The 12,347-nt window shown below is 37.5% G+C and overlaps 1 long non-coding RNA gene across 1 annotated transcript in view; it reads left to right on the top strand.

Annotated features, from left to right (window-relative positions):
• The window catches only part of LOC309810232, a 219,108-nt gene that overhangs the window by 202,859 nt on the left and 3,902 nt on the right, over positions 1-12,347 (top strand). Inside the window, exon 4 of the long non-coding RNA XR_014294961.1 lies at positions 10,285-10,396. This is a non-coding gene — a long non-coding RNA (uncharacterized lncRNA). The remainder of the gene's footprint in view (positions 1-10,284; positions 10,397-12,347) is intronic.

The following is a 12,347-nucleotide window of genomic DNA, read 5'->3' as shown; positions in this document are numbered from 1 at the left end:
GAGTAGGTCAGAATGCATCAGTGTTGACCGTTGGGAGCCTATGTGGTTCCTGAACTGACCTTGCATCTCCTTGGCCCAGGATGCTGGGTCCCTGAAAAGACCCAGCCATTCTTGTCAATACTGTTTTGCAGCAAGTGAGTTACATGCTTTGAGGATGAATCCTGATATAGAGAATCAGTTACTTTAATGAATGTTATTTGTTTAATGAATAATATTTGCTAACGACAGCAATTTATTTTTAACAGAGCTTATCTTAAACTACTGTTTTTTAGAGTAAAGGGCCAACAGGTTTAATGGCTTCTTAAAGCCATTCAAGAGATGGTACAGATATGTGTCTTATGTTTGTTGTGGTAGATATAAATCAGCTCTTCTTGTCTGAGTCAAGTTATTTAGATTTGTTTAAAGAAATGACCTGTAAACTTAACCTTCTTTCTACCATTTACATTTTGTATTTGATTTGTGAGAAAATCATTCTTGCCTCCTCTGGTTCTGACAGGAGAATTGGAAACAGGATTTGAAGGTCATTAGCAGTTTAGATAGCTTAGACTCCATAAGGGCCCCCATCTATAATAGAGTAGAATGTGACTCTTTCTAGGAAGCAGATCGACCTACCAACAGAAATGACCCCTCTGGTGAATAATAATAATTATTACACCACAGATGTGATAATACTAAACCTCTTTACTTGATAATTTTCAATCAAGTGTAGTAGATGGGATTTGGGGAGATTTTTCATTATTAAGATGGCTTTTCCTCATTTGAATGCAGATTCTCTTGCTAACTTTGCTTGGTAAAAATCAGATTCACCATGTTACTTTCAGATATGCTGTCTAGAAGCGTTTGTCTTTTTGAAAAGCAAGGGATTACCATGTTTTATTAATTTCCTTTTATTTCCTAATTTAATATATTTAGGGTTTAGGAAGACTTTCTTATCATATAGCGTAATTGCTGACTTGGAAAAGTTATTTCCCACGCTACTAAGTCTTTAGTGTAAGGTGGCAAATACCTATCTCTAAATGGTCTCCAAAGACCATGCTTGCCCAATGCAGTGCACAAAATAATACCTTAAGAGGTAGGGTAGGGAAGGATCCTTAGATGTTCGCTTTAGATTTATTTTTATTCTTATGTCATACTTTTCTCATTTTTTGTGTCTCTTTTGTAATGTATGTGTAAGTCCAACAGTATATATATGTAACTATAAATAAATATGCATACATTTGAAGTTTGTGCTCAAACAGTAATTTTAACAATAGAGGTGCAAAATCAAGAATTTTGAGGACTAGCATTCTGCATAAATGTCCGTCTGTCTACAAAAGCTTCTGTAGTCCATCCTATTCTCAGACTTAAATTAATCAAGAGCTCGGCAAACATTTTATGTTGAATTTTTAATTTTTTAATGGATATAAGAAGATGAATCTTAGAGTCAGAAAATTACAGAATTTTACTTCTGGAATGGAACTAGAGATAATCTGTCCTCCTAGGTGTGGGTGGTAAGGAGAAGAATCTTCCTTAAACCTCCTCATTTTTCTTTCAAGGAAAATTTAACCTGGAGAGGTTAAGTGACAGTGTGACCTCCACTTTCCCAATGGTGAAAAAGAGCTGGTGTTTTTTCTGTAGCCATCAAATCCCTGCCCACGCTTACTCGAGTCATAACATGAACACAGCTGATTTTGGTGCCTGTCACCAGCCATGTATGTGATATCGACTTCTAATCAAATGCTAGTGTGTGTGCCTGCTGCAGTATCCATGGCAGTTGCATGATCTCTGCAATACTCTTAGTTCAGAAAAGGCCAAAGAATACATCTCAGGCTAAGATCACATAGTTTTCACTCATCATTAACATTTATATTCCCTATCCTTTCCAACTGAAATCTTTGGGCCTAGCCTTTCTGGCCCTGGATCTTAAGTTTATGCAAATTTTTATAACTTGCTTTTGCTTATTCTTGGAAATGTGTCGATTCGTTGGATTAAAATAAACAGATTAAATTATAACAATAACTGTGTGTGGTTAACTTTATATTACAAGGCCATTGCAATGTCTCTTTTGGCTTCCAACCTTTGTGCTCTTTATTTGGCTTAGTGGTTAAAGAATACTAACTTTATAGAATTGGGGGCTTTCTGTCTCAAGGCTAGCTATGTATTGCTTTCATTTTCCTCAACCCACATGATACCTCACTCTCCATGGCCACCCATGCTGGTTTCAGATTCGTCCTGGGATAGCATTCCAAGCTCTTGTCCTCCTTCTCCTCCTAGAAGAGCTGATTCCTCCAGGGCACCAAGATAAACTAAGGTGGCCCTCTCCTGGAACTGCTCTTCTGAGCTGATCAGCGCTTTCCCCATCAGTAGATTCCTGCTCGAGCTTTCTACAGTCCTTGACATTTGGCCATTTACTTTTTGACACTGCCTTTTCCTTCGGATTCTCTTACAAAGTCCTCACCTTGTTCTCTCCTCTTTTCTTTCTCACAAGATTGGCTTAATCTCCTTCAAAGACTCCTGTCTTCTTTGCATCTCATTGTGTGAGCACGCCTCAGGTTCCACCATAAGCCACCTCCCCACTTCTTTTAGTTGAAATCTCTTCCAGCTGTAGAATATCAGCAATCACCAGTCTCTATCTCCAGAAAAGATTATTTCAGGCTTCCATGTAAAGCCTCAAATTCCTGCTATACATACCTGACAAGAAGTCTCAAGGTCAGTATCTTTTACCACAAACTAAGTCCTTACTTCTCTCATAGGTGGCACCATTTCCTCACAGTCTCAAGCTCAAAACCTTTTTTTACAAAGATTCTTCTCCTTACCACCCACATCTAATTAGTTACAATATCCTGTTAACTTTTCATTTGAAATACTTCTGAATTCCAACCTTTCCATTCTAGATGGTGACACCCCTCTTCAGACCTGCACTGTTCCATCATGGTCAGCAAGGTAGAATGAAATCCCTAAGAGCTATCTGCTACAAAATAGCAGAGGAAAAACCTGACCCAGGGGAAGGTCTGGATCAGCTGCTTGAGGTCAAACATGAGGTAATAAAACATGGACCATCCAATGAAATAAATAGCCTTGAATATGGACTGTGCCAGGCCACATCATTAGGACACTTCAACTCCAAACAGCCTAGAATCTGAGAGTCCTAGAGCAAATTCATGAGTGGGAAATCGAATCCAAAGCCACATGGATTTACAAGAAGCAAGGCACAGTAACTAGGACGAAAGCCAGCTGGGTGAATTGCTGTATATAGCACTCATCGTGAAGGAAGGCTTATGAAGATCAGAAGCTCTGCTCCAGGTTCAAAAGATGGGTCCTTTGAAAGGCATGCACTTCAGCCCTTTTAAAAAAAATCTCCAATTATCATCCCAGAATGGCCTCTTAACGCTTTTCCTTGACTTGGTTCTCTCCCCAAGAAATAGGGTTAACTCTTTTCCTTGACTTGGTTCTCTCCCCAAGAAATAGGGTTATCTCTAAATCCTCTTCCATTCAGTCTTGATTCCTGAGCCCCTAAACCTCCTCACTTAGTAAACTAGATCTTTTTTTTTTTGCGGTACGCGGGCCTCTCACTGCTGTGACCTCTCCCGTTGCGGAGCACAGGCTCCGCACTCACAGGCTCAGCAACCATGGCTCATGGGCCTAGCCGCTCCGCGGCATGTGGGATCTTCCCGGACTGGGGCACGAACCCCTGTCCCCTGCATCGGCAGGTGGACTCTCAACCACTGCGCCATCAGGGAAGCCCTAAACTAGCTCTTGAAAAAATACCTCTTTTGCAAAATGCTATCGATTTTGTCCTTCTGAAATTTATCATATCACCTTAAAAAACTACTTTCAGCACTTACGAGCAAAAGTAATCATGATATATCCAACTATGAATGTGATTATTAGCATGTGCTCTTTTGTGTAACTAGATAACTTGATTATCCTGTGCTTTTTCATTTAAATTGATTTGAGCAGATTTTGATAAAATCAAAATCGGATTTTAAGAAAGAACAGTAAATGTCAATGAGCTATGAAGAATCAGTCAATATATGTCCAAGCCCAAATATGTGGTATCCTCTTGAAAAATTTATAACAAAATTACAAAGGCAATAGTTACCCCACCTATAGGAAACCTATGGAAAAAAATTTATTATGCAAAATGTTCCTAATGAGTGCCTCTTTAAAAATCTCTCAAGAACACATCAGATGTTTTATTTTAGTCTCAAGAATTATTAACTATGACAGAATATGTACACAGAACTCTTACTCAGGAGTAAGCTCTTCAAGGCCAGTGAATATGTCCTTCATGTCTTTGAATCAGTGCAGCAAATACAGTCATATGGCCAATGAACCATATTCAAAAATTAGTTCTCTGGGACTTACTAGCCTTGTTATCATCAATGAATTACTTAGTCTCTGTAGACCTCAGTTTCTTCATTGATAAATTGTAATGATAATCTCTATCCTATAAAGCTGTTGAGAGGATTGGATAAGATTTTGTATGTGATGTGTCTGGCTCAGCACCTGGCCCACAGTAAATATGTATTGAGTTCATTCTCTATGTCAGTCTCTGTGTGTAATGGTAAGAATACAGCTGTGAAATGGACAGCATGGGGTCTGTGCTCTCAGAGAACACGCAGCCTTTTGGGATTCACACTCTGTTGGACAAAGGACAAGGTGTTGAGGGAATACCCAGGAGGTGCCTGATGTGAACCTGGGGGCTCTAGACAGGCTTCAGAGACTGGAAGGATGAGAAAGAGTAGGCTAGATGGGGAATGTAGGGTGTGCTTGTGTGTGCATGTGTGTGTGTGTATTTTGTGTAATCCACTTTAGTAATATGTATGTGAAATTGAGACTGTTCACCAGGAAGTTTTAATCCCTCTGTGGATGGTAAATGTTTTATAGCAATTTAAACATTTAAGTGTGGCATAACTAGATAGCTCTTTCCCAAGATATTTTTCTAATCTAGCTCCTCCTGCACTGCTCAGGACTCCTCCTACTCAAAACAAGTTAAGTTGACAAGCCTAGAATTAGCAAACAGTACCTAATTACATTAAACAACACTTGTTGCTCCCAGAAGCAAATTAACATGTTTATTATTAATTTTCACTGAATTATACTTAGCACCAACCCCTTACCTTTATGAAGAAAAACACACTGCTCCCCCATACCACCCCACCTTGTCAAATCCACAGAAACATTTGAGGTAATCACACTTGTTGCTGGTTTTAACTTCCGAACGTTGTCTTAATGATAGACATTTTTATTATTATTTTATCATTATTTCATATACTAACAAATAAGGTTCTTTGTGGTCTGGATTTAGCGCAGAGAATCCTAAAATGTCTGAAAAGGAAAAGGAAAGTTGGAAATTAACCAGTTGGGTGAGCTGGAGTCTGCTGCTGGCTGCAACCTGCACTCCCAATTGCACAGTTGGCTGGAGCACACCCAGCGAGGTACGGCAGAGCGAACACCAGCCACCAGCCTCTCCTCCAGGGGCTCGGAGAACCCCTCTCCCACCTAGGAGACTTTCCTGATACACCTTTGTTCTTCTGCCCTTACAGTGACCTCAAGGCCTTGCAGACGTGAAGCGTTTTTTCTTCTCCTATACACTTTCAGCTTCTCTTAAACTAACAAGAGGGCTTTATTTTAAAGATGCAGGTTGAGGCCCTGAGAAGTTAGGAAACTGACTCCAGGTTCCAAAGCTATAGTTAATGGATCAACCAGGATTAAAACCCAGGGTTCCTGAAACCCAGTCCTGTGTGGCTCCATCATGTCACTGCCTTCCACCCAGCCTGGGTCCACAAGGAGCAGCCCTGGTCGGTCCTGGAGGGGTCCGGCTTGGGTAGCCCATCCATGTGGGAATTCCTTCCTAGTAGTTCTTGGGCTATTGATGTGTTTTTCTAAATCTCCAGGAAAATCTGTTAAGAAATTAGGAAAGCTGGAAAAATTATTCTGATTCTCCTGCAAGAACTAAAATGTAGCTGTCAATATAAAGATGTTACTGATTTGAAGAGCTCCACTGACATCAGGTCAAAAGCAGGAGCAGGGAATGTGAATACAAACAGTCGAAGGTTAAGGTTGACCAGAATCTCAGGGAACGAAAACAGGAGCACAGAGGGAAGAAGAGGTCACAATCTAATCGGTCAGTTTGGCTTGTAGCTGTTGCTATGTTATAAGTGAACATTTACAGTGCTGGCTGATGCTAACAGTGAGTCATGCTTGCAAATAAAATAAATGTTAGTACATTTATATACACAGAATACTTTAAACAAGTCCTGTGAGTGGTATCCCAAGAAATAACAAGTTTGGGAAGCAATATGAGTTTTTAAATTGGCAACTTAGAGACATGGTTCTGCAGAGTGTTGAGAGATTTGAGTGTTATGTTGTTTGAATACTACCCAATAGTGTTTGCTGGCATTTTACAGCATTTGAATATTTTCTATAGGCAAAATAAGTTCTTTGTAAATACTTCCAAACTTAATATTTCTTACTCATTACGGGCATGCCTTGTTTTATTATGCTTTGCTTTATTGAGCTTCTCAGATATTGCACGTTTTACAAATTGAAGGTTTCTGGCAACCCTGCATGGAGCAAGTCTACCAGCATAATTTTTCCAACAGCATTTGCTCACTTCCTGCCTCTGTGTCATATTTCGCTAATCTCACAATATTTCAGACTTTTCATTATTATTATATTTGTTATGGTGATCTGTGATGAGTGATCTTTGATGTTACTATTGCAAAAATATTACGACTCACTGAAGATTTAGATGATGGTTAGCATTTTTTATTAATAGAGTATTTTTGAATTAAGGTATGTATATTGTTTTTTAGACATAAGCTTTTGCACACTTAATAGACTACAGTATAGTGTAAACATAACTTTTATATGTACTGGGAAACCAAAAAATTCATGTGGCTCGCTTTATTGTGCTATTCCCTTCATTGTGGTGGTCTGGAACTGAACCCACTGTATCTCCGAGTTATGCCTGTAAAATAAATTTTTTAGATATCCATAATATTGTGAGTAAAGAATACAAAAATGTGGGAAGTATTTTAAAGACAAAAACAACTTATGCTTTCAGGAATTCCTGACAATTCCTGGGAATTTTGATCTTTCATTCCTGAATCCCAAAGATTACAATCTAATCCAACAAACTGTGGAACTATAAGAATATTCCCTTGATATATAAACATTTATATTTTATAAAATTATCTTCACATGATGCCACATGGTGCCAAAAGTAGGGTACAGAAATGAAAATAAACCATTTAGTTAGAAAAGAAGCTTAGGTATATTGCTTTTTAGATTCCATATCTAGACATTCAGTTTGACCAATCACTCTTCTGGCTCACAGTTTTACAAATCTTGAGAAGAATAACGGAGCAGAGGCCTTCAGAAAAAAAACAAATCCACATTAAGAGCAAGATTATGAATTCCCTTTATTTTTCATGAAAGTTCTCTAATGAGTAATAAAAGACTAAAAAACAATAAAAGAAGAGGTTAATATTTCAGTAATAGCTTTACTATGTAATGAGGTTAATATCTTTAATATATAATGAGTTTTTACAAATCAATAAGAAAAAGCAATAGCTTTAATTTTAAAGAGAAGGCAAAAAATATACAGGCAGTTTGCAAAGGAAGAAACACAAATGTACAACAAAGACATGTTCAGCACGACTAAGGAGTTAATAAAAGCTAAAACAATATACTATTTTTTAACATATCAGATTAGTAAAAGTTTTAAATATGATAATACTCCATATTGGTAAAGGTATGGGAAAAACAGGCACTCTAACACATAATACAAGGATTTTTTAAATTTCCTTTCTCATTTCTTCATTTATGCATTGATTGTTTAGTTGCATGCTGTTTAGCCTCCACATATTTGTATTTTTTCCAATTTTGTCCCTGTAATTTATTTCTAGTTCTATACCATTGTAGTCAGAAAAGATACTTGATATTATTTCAGTCTTCTTAAATTTGTTGAGACTTGTTCTGTGGCCTAACGTGATCTATCCTGGAAAATGTTCCATGTGCACTTGAAAAGAATGTGTATTCTGTTGTAGTTTGATGAAATGTTCTGTATGTATCTATTGAGCTCATTAGTATAATGTGTTATTGAAGGCCAGTGTTTCCTATTTTCTTCTGTCCAGATGATCTATCCATTGATTGATCTTAGCAATTTTGGGGGGGGCAACAAAAGCAAAAGTAAACAAGTGGGGCTACATCACACTAAAAAGCTTTTGCACAGTGAAGGAAACCAGCAACAAAATGAAAAAGCAACCTACTGAATGGGAGAAAATATTTGCAAACTATATATCCAATAAGGGATGAATATCCAAAATATATGAAGAACTTATACAACTCAATATCAAAAGAAAAACAAACAACCCAATTAAAAATGGGCAGAGGATCTGAATAGACATTTTTATTTATTTATTTATTTTTTATTTTTTATTTTTTTGAGGTATGCGGGCCTCTCACTGTTGCGGCCTCTCCCATTGCAGAGCACAGGCTCCGGACGCACAGGCTCAGTGGCCATGGCTCACGGGCCCAGCCTCTCTGCGGCATGTGGGATCCTCCCGGACTGGGGCACGAACCCATGTCTCCTGCATCGGCAGGCGGACTCTCAACCACTGCGCCACTAGGGAAGCCCTGAATAGACATTTTTAAAGAAGACATACAGATAACCAACGGACACATAAAAAGATGTTCAACATCACTGATCATCAAGGAAATATAAATCAAAATCATGGTGAGATACCACCTTACACCTGTTAGGATAGCTATTATCAAAAAGACAAAAAATAAGTGTTGGTGAGGATATGGAGAAAAGGGAGCCCTTATATACTATTGGTGGGAATGTAAATTGGTATAGCCACAATGGAAAACAGTATGGAGCTTTCTCAAAAATTAAAAAAATAGAACTACCATATGGTCCAGAGATTCCACTTCTGGGTATTTATCTGAAGAAAATGGAAATACTAATTCAAAAAGATATATGTACTCCTATGTTCATTGAAGCACTGTTTACAATAGCCAAGATATGGAAGCAGCCTAAGTGCCCATCGATAGATGAATGGATAAGGAAGATGTTTATATATATATATATATATATTACTATATATATAAATACTATATATATAGTATTCTATATACTATACATACTATACTATATATAGAGTATAATATATACTATATATTATTATATATAAATATATATATTATATAAATAATATAAATATATATATTACTCAGCCATAAAAATGAATTAAATCTTGCCATTTGCTACAACATGGGTGGACCTAGAGGGTATTATGCTTAGTGAAATAAGTCAGAGAAAGACAAATACCATATGATTTAACTTACATGTGGAATCTAAAAGACAAAACAAATGAAACAAAACAGATTCATAGTTAACAGAGAACAAACTGGTGGTTGCCATAGAAGAGGTGGATGGGGAGTTGGGCAAAACTGGTGAAATGAATTAAGAGGTACAAACTTCTTCTAGCTGTAAGGTAAATAAGTCATGGGGATGTCATGTACAGTATAGCGAATACAGTCAATAGTATTGTAATAACTCTCTATGGTGACAGATGGTAACTAGACTTATCATGTTGATCATTTCATAATGTACAAAAATATTGAATCAGTGTCGTACACCTGAAACTAATATAATATTGTAGGGCAATTATAATTCAATAAAAAAGAGTGACACCATGTTTCTGAGCAAAATTAGACTAATACATCAAAATCTTTAAAAATTGCATTCCTTTTTTCCCAGAATTTTTTATTTAAAAATTTTCCTAAGGAAACAATTGGACAAGAAGACAAAGAAGTATCTACAGAATGTTCCTTACGGCCCTGTTTATAATACCAAGACTTTAGAAACAGCCTTAATACCTAATAATAATAAACTGGTTAAATGAATCATGGTAATCCATAAAACAGAATGCCTGGGAGAGAAGTGTGCAAATAGTACATTAAATACTAATAGTACAATAAGGATATTATGATCCCATTTCTGTAAATAAAAAGTGTGGTTATGGGTATATAGATGCAACAAATACCTCTGGAAATAAATTTATATACCAAGAAATGTTTGTTGAATGAATGAGCCAATAAATATGTTAGCAGTGGTTATCTCCAGGTATCAGTATTATGGGTAATTGTGTGTGTTCTGCTGATTTACATGTTAAATTTTCCTAAAAATTAAGTGGATTCATTTTATTTAATTTTAAGGAAATTTTTTTTAAATGTAAAGCACTGAGAGGAACTAAATGAATTCAGAGCTCTGGCTTTCTTCTATTATAGGTGAAAGAATGCAGAGAGATAAATGTGCCTGGAGTCTTAAGAAAACTGATGATTGATCTAATAAATGGATGAAAGAATTTATTCACATAAAAATCCTGCCTTTGAAACTAAGGTCAGTCAAAACTCTAGATTCTGAATATATGCAGGTTATGCAAGTAAAACCTGCCTGAAGGTAGCTTTGGTTTGACACACCCAATTTTAAGAAACATCATTTTGTACTGAAGACAAAGTTTGCCTTTTTGATATCATTCCTCCTTTTTTTTCAACCTACACTGGCTTTCTCAGTCATGTTTGAACCTCTCTCCCTTCACCTACATGGCAAAATGCCAAAGTCCTAGATTCTGCTCAAAAGGAAGATTTTACTGATATGGAGTACAAGTTTTCTTAAAGCAATATAGATCCTCCACATTCACCCTCCGATTGTATGAAAATAGGAAAAACTGTATGAAACCAAAAATCCAGAACATGTGTCAGAAATCAGATCCCATCTTAACAAATATCATCATTAACTGAAGTCTGGATAACTAACAGGCTTCTTCCCTATGGTTAGAGCAGACAAAGTTAATTATTCATAGTGTGTAGAATTGTACAGAGCACCAAGCATACAGAAAAGAACAAGAAACAACCTTCAAATTCAAGAAAACCATAGTCCTGTGGTATAATTTGAACAGAGCCCCTCAGGAGCAACCAGTTCTGTCTGGGGCATAGAAAAGGTGGAGAAGATCTTTCAGACAGCATTTAGAAAGTGAATATGCATTCCCCAAGTGTAAAAAGACTGGGAGGGCATTTCAGGCAGAGAGAACAGCAGGCACAAAGGCAAAGAGGCAGAAGAGTACCTGCAATAATAGGTGTGGCACAGTTCTAGCTCAGCACAAGAATTTGAAAATGATGGCAGAAAACACATTTGGCCTGAATGATAAATTAACAGTTACCTAGATAGTTCAGTTTGTAGGTGACTGAGTTTCACAGACGTAAAGACCTCTCTATTTAAGTGATTGGTTATTGTCTTTAAACTAGCTCTTTTTTCAGCTATAGTGGTAACTGCCTTTATTCTAAAATGGAATCTTTTCTTCCTTGCCAAGAAAGGAGTCATTTCACTTTGCTTCTCTTCCCTTTTGGTTCTTTCCATTTACGTTTGCAGGCACGTGGACACACCCTTTAAGCCAGGATTTCAATGAAAAAACCTAGCCAATCCAGTTTTAACATTGTCATTGGTGGTGTTAACATGGAGGCAGTCGCCTTCTTGTTGCTCAATAGGGTGAGACTTTGTAAAAGGCTTGGGCATGTACAACGTGTCTAGCTTCAGCCACCTCCTTCTCCTCCATTGCCAAAGAAGCAGAAGCCAAGGAACCATCTCCTTACTGTTCTCTTGCATAAATGGGCCAACTGCCCATTGGGGGAGGGTGGCGCCTAGACATTTACGTGACCTGCTGTGGAAGGGTGGGGTTACTGTCTCAAAATCCCTGCTCTTAAAAACTAGGGAAAGAAGGCCCTTCTAAATAAAAGGAAAATGAAAATAATTGACCTGTAAGCCTGCTGGCTGCTACTAATGGGAAAGAATGCTAGAGCACTTCACTGCTAGCAAGGAGAGCTGAAGAAAATGCAGTCCAGGCCCATAAGAAACATGAAGATTGCCAGCCCGTCACCTTGCTGTTCAGCATCAGAAGGCCACCTTCTTTTGTTTTTTTTTTTTTTGACCAGACACACACAATCGAGCTCTTTTGAATCTGGCATCACAGATGTTGAGACATATTTTTGCAGAGCAGTTTATGATGACATTTATGAGCTATATTGCCTCACGGTGATCTCTCAAGGTGAGTGAAGGCAATCCAACAGATGTGGAAACTAAAGTGTTGGGAGCCCCGGCACAAGCCCCAACAGGTAGAAGCCCAAGAAAGGGAGTGACAAACCAACAAACTGTTCAAACCAACAAATGTAACTCCTGACTGGGGTGTATTTGTTTTTGAGTGAGAGAGGAAAAGTATATTTAGGGAGACAGTTGGATAAAAATAAGCATTGAGGGAAAGCTATAGGAGGCAAATCTAAATCAAACCTATCTTTAA

This window comes from Mesoplodon mirus (genome assembly GCF_964341445.2).
Source record: "Mesoplodon mirus genome assembly, chromosome: 9".
NCBI lineage: Eukaryota > Metazoa > Chordata > Mammalia > Artiodactyla > Ziphiidae > Mesoplodon > Mesoplodon mirus.
The sequence above is the reverse complement of the archived record's forward strand: the minus strand, read 5'-3'. Positions and strand labels throughout refer to the sequence as shown.